The 5,070-nt window shown below is 44.5% G+C and overlaps 1 pseudogene; it reads right to left on the bottom strand.

Annotated features, from left to right (window-relative positions):
- Window positions 1-391: 391 nt before the first annotated feature.
- Window positions 392-2,600, bottom strand: LOC106577889 (P2Y purinoceptor 4-like; annotated as a pseudogene).
- Window positions 2,601-5,070: the final 2,470 nt, after the last annotated feature.

Below are 5,070 nucleotides of genomic sequence, written 5' to 3'. Positions count from 1 at the left end.
GTGGAAATGTTTTTTTTTTGGAATTCAGTTCATTTGCATGGCAAAGAGGGACTTTGCAATTAATTGCAATTCATCTGATCACTCTTCAAAATATTCTGGAGTATATGCAAATTGCCATCATACAAACTGAGGCAGCAGACTTTGTGAAAATGTATATTTGTGTCATTCTCAACTTTTGGCCCAGAGTCTGCAACACCACTAAGCAAGGGGCACCACCAAGCAAGTGGCACCATGAAGACCAAGGAGCTCTCCAAACAGGTCAGGGACAAAGTCGTGGAGAAGTACAGACTCGGGGTTGGGTTATAAAAAAAGATATCAGAAACTTTGAACATTCCACGGATCACCATTAAATCCATTATTAAAACATGGAAAGAATTTGGCACCACAACAAATCTGCCAAGAGAGGCCCGCCCACCAAAACTCACGGACCAGGCAAGGAGGGCATTAATCAGAGAGGCAACAAAGAGACCAACGATAACCCTGAAGGAACCGCAAACCTCCACAGCGGAGATTGGAGTATCTGTCCATAGGACCACTTTAAGCTGTACACTCCACAGAGCTAAGTTTTGTTTGCCTGAACTATAACTTACATCAACTCAACAAAGTTATAAAGACAAACAGAGAAAATCAACCCCCCAAAAAGATATAACAGAGCCCGGTGTGTACAGTACAGTGTCATCGTCTAGATCTAGTCATCAACATTTGAATACTGCCAATGATAGTAGGATCATCTCTGATGTCCTTTGTCTCACAACCGATCCTTTCACATCCTGAATTCACACCCTACCATTTATATTGTTCACAAATGTCTGTTTCTGAATTAAACGCATAGAATGAAGAAGTCTTTCGCTGCCACACAGGGTTTCTTAAACTACGGGTCGGGACCCAATGTGAGCCTGGGCATGTTAGAGGTGAGTCGTGAGTTATGAGAATACATCTAGTCACACACTATTTCTTCTTAATTTGGGTCATTGGAGGATGATTAGGGCCACGGGAGGACGGTCAATTCCTCATTTGGGTCTCGAGTTGAAAACATTTCAGAAACCCTTCAAACAACAACTCCAGCATTGACCCCCTCGGGATGAATAATGTCGATCGAACTTATTCCACAGTATATCTGACTTTGGTTTTGATCACCCCTTTGAACAAATGTACAGGCGTTTTATTCGTCTCTTTGTTGTTACCCTTGTAATTGACCACACCCCCTCCTCTTCCCCCACCCTTCTCAGCTTCCTCTGCGGCCAGAGGAGCCTGTGCTGCTGGTTGACGGCAGTGGCGGTAGTATCCGTCTGCGGGCAATATGGGGCGCCACCACCTTTCTCCTCGGTGAAGAAGTAGAGGAGTGCGATGAGCCAGGCGTTGAAAGTCGCCAGTGACCGCATGATCTTATAGCACATGGAGACAATGGCCATGGAGTGGCACGGGATGCCTTTCGTCACTTTTAAGATGAAGAAGATAGTCCTGGTGACGTGGAAGGGGAAGAAACAGAGGGCGAAGAGAAGGGGGATGGTGATGATGGTTTTGATGGATTTATGATGCCGGTGGGCGTATGGAGAGTGGGTGCCAAAAACGATCAACATCCCCTCTCCTCCTCCCCGAAGTCCTCCTTCAACTCCAGCGCCATTCCCTCCTGCCTTTCCACATCCTCCTCCTCCTTCCCAACTTCCCTCTCCCCCTCGTCCTCTATGCTGTGACTGAGGCTGGGAGCGCAGGGTCAGGAATATTGTCAGAACCATTTGTAAGTAGCACCAGGCGATGATGGAGAATGGTAGAAAGAACCCCAGCAGATGCAAGATGATCCAAAATGGATGGTAGTCTTGGAACTCCTTATCTATAGCATCGTCCCAACAGTTCTGATACGTCTCCACCTCCCCAGTACTGTTACTACTAACGGTACAGGTATTATTACTGTTAATCGCCATCGCCCCGCCCCCTACGCCTCTCATCACGTGGCCCGTTTGGGGCGAACCGGAATATCTGGCAGGTGAGGGTGAAGACGACCCCCCACATCAACACACACGTCCCCTTGACCGCTCTCTTGGTCTCCAGTGTGATGGTCCTCATAGGGGGACATATCCCCAGGTTGCGATGGACGGAGATACACGTCAGGAAGAATATAGAACAATACAGGTTGAAATAGAACAGGAAACGGACCAATCGGCACAGAAAGTCCCCGAAGACCCATCGGTCGCGCATCACGTAGCTAGCCACCAGGAAGGGGAGCGACAAGCCACACGTTGAAGTCCGTGGAGGCTAGGTTGACCATGTAGATGAGGGAGGCGTTCCAACGCTTGGTGCGTCTGAGGGAAAGCCAGAGAACGATAGAGTTGAGCGTGATGGCGAAGACGAAGGTGTAGGAGTAGCACAAAGGGAGGAAAATGTACTTGTAGGATTCATCAATGCTGCAGGAGGAGGGAGGGAGCTAGGGATTGACGGAGGAGTAGTTGAGGAGGTGGCGTACTCCTTCGACGATAATATCATCGTTGAGCGCAGGGGCGTCAGTCGTTGTCATGGGGATGTTTGGGTTTTTCCGTGACAGTTGAGGCGGTGGTGTCTCATCTTGCCATTCCACTGCTCCTTCTGGCCCCCTCTGTTAGCATTCTAAAGATCCAAATCCCTGGTTCACTTCTTCAAAGTCTGTTCACCTAGAAAGAAAGAGAGGATTGTTAGAATCCCTCATTACATCTCATATCAAAACATTTTGTACAGTGATATGAGATTGTTAGAAGGTTGGAGTTCTAGACTCTTCCAAATGGTCATCATCTTTTTTTAAATATCTTTCATCCATTCATTAAACATACTGTAGACTATCAGGTTTTCTCCCTATGTACCTCTCCCTACATCTCCCTCCCTTCCCAACCCCTTCCTGACCGGTGACTCCACCCAGCCCCTTACACAATCGCCAGTGCTGTTTGCCCTCTTGTGTGTGTGTATGTGTGTGTCGTCTTACTCTATGACTATATCCTGCTGATTCAGTCTCTTATCACTCCATTAACTCATCAATCAGTAACTACACTTCCCCTCGCACTATCTGTTCATCCCTTTCTCCATCCACCCCCCCTTCTTTCATTTCATCTCCCATCCACCCTCCAATGACTCTATATGCATCCATCCATCTCCGCCTCCTCTTTGCCCTCTTTTCCAACTCCATCCCCCCTTCTTTTCGCCTCAAGACTTATTTTGATGTATACGTCATTCATGGGCATACTGTATGTCTTGTCATATTGGTCTATCCTGGGTGCCAGTCTCATCTCCTGCAAACTCCTTATGGAATTGTCATGTTAAATCAGTTTAGCTTGACAATGTCAATGTAGTAGCCAGAAGCACAAACAGATCTGGGACCAGGCTATAATTAATACCACTTAGAATGTATCAGCATTAGAATGAAGTAATGTACACTACAAACAGATCTGGGACAAGGCTATAATTAATACCACTTAGAATGTAGCATGAATCAGCATTAGAATGAAGTAATGTATACTACAAACAGATCTGGGACCAGGCTATAATAATACCACTTAGAATGTAGCATGAATCAGCATTAGAATGAAGTAATGTATACTACAAACAGATCTGTGACTCCAAATCCAGACCTCCATGGGTTGATAAATTGAATTTCCATTGATTATTTTTGTGCGATTTTGTTGTCAGCACATTCAACTATGTAAAGAAAAAAGTATTTAATAAGATTATTTCATTCATTCAGATCTAGGATGTGTAATTTTAGTGTTGCCTTTATTTTTTTGAGCAGTGTATATAAAATATGAATTCTAATTAATCTGGGTAATGCCACCAGGGGCGTCATGCACCCCAAAAATCTGAAGTGGCACTAAGTATGTGAGGATGGCTGGGGGAGTGGTCCAGTGGGGGGCTAGGCCCCCCGTGTGTAAATTGGAGTATTTAGCATTTTTCAAACACCTGAAAGATATGATTAATTCTATGTAAAAAATGTCACTTTTTCTACATTTCTAAGCATATCTCTTGAGCTGTCTGTATCCTCCTGACTGGTGTTTTCTTCTCCTTCTTTTTGTAAATGAATGCTTTAAAGTAATGTGAGTCTTGTCCGGTACATTTACTTAGTGCTTGCTTTTCTAAAGTCTACCAACCTTGCCAGCAAGCATGCCAGCTAAGATAGTCAGACAAGCTAGCTACTCCAATTTGATTGATAGCCTGAAATGGCTTCTTGGTAGATAGTTATGAGGTTGGGAGATTGGGAATGTATCTGGGCTACTGTAGCTAAAAACAACTTCATGAAATTGCTAGGTGGCTAGTAGTATTACAGAAAAACAATATATTTTTTAAACAGGACAAATCTGAGGGGCACGTGCCCCCATGGGCATGACAGCTCTGTATGCCACGACAAACTTTATGAATGAATCCCTTCTACATGACACAACTCTATTTACCTGGGTTTTTTAATAGAATTGATCAAAGTCATGTATTTACAGAATTGTGACACTACATGGCCGATATTTAAATAATGCTACGTAACCGAAGTTCTGGAATTAGAACAACATTCAACATTTCTAAAAGTTGGCCCAACTCTCTCTATATATGGTTCTGGAAAATATCATGACTAAATTGCAACGTCTCGGTTGTACTGTGTGTGTCACGTCCTGACCATATTAAGATGTTATTTTCTATGGTAGAGTAGGTCAGGGCGTGACAGGGGGTGTTTTGTGTTTTTCTATGTTTTGTATATCTATGTTTAGGTTCTAGTTTTTCTATTTCTATGTTGTGTTTTTTTTGGGGATGATCTCCAATTAGAGGCAGCTGGTCCTCGTTGTCTCTAATTGGAGATCATACTTAAGTAGGTTTTTTTTCCACCTGTGTTTGTGGGTAGTTGTCTTCTGTTTAGTTTATGTACCTGACAGAACTGTGCGCTTTCGTTTTCTCGTTATTTTTTCTTTAGTGTTTTGAGTTTAAATAAATATTCATCATGAGCAATCAACATGCTGCGCTTTGGTCCCCTCTCTACGACAGCCTGCAGTGACACTCCCCAGTCCGGAGCCTCCGGCGACGCTCCCCGGTCCGGAGCCTCCGGCGACGCTCCTCAGTCCGGAGCCTCCG

This window comes from Salmo salar, chromosome ssa18 (genome assembly GCF_905237065.1).
Source record: "Salmo salar chromosome ssa18, Ssal_v3.1, whole genome shotgun sequence".
Taxonomy (NCBI): domain Eukaryota; kingdom Metazoa; phylum Chordata; class Actinopteri; order Salmoniformes; family Salmonidae; genus Salmo; species Salmo salar.
The sequence above is the reverse complement of the archived record's forward strand: the minus strand, read 5'-3'. Positions and strand labels throughout refer to the sequence as shown.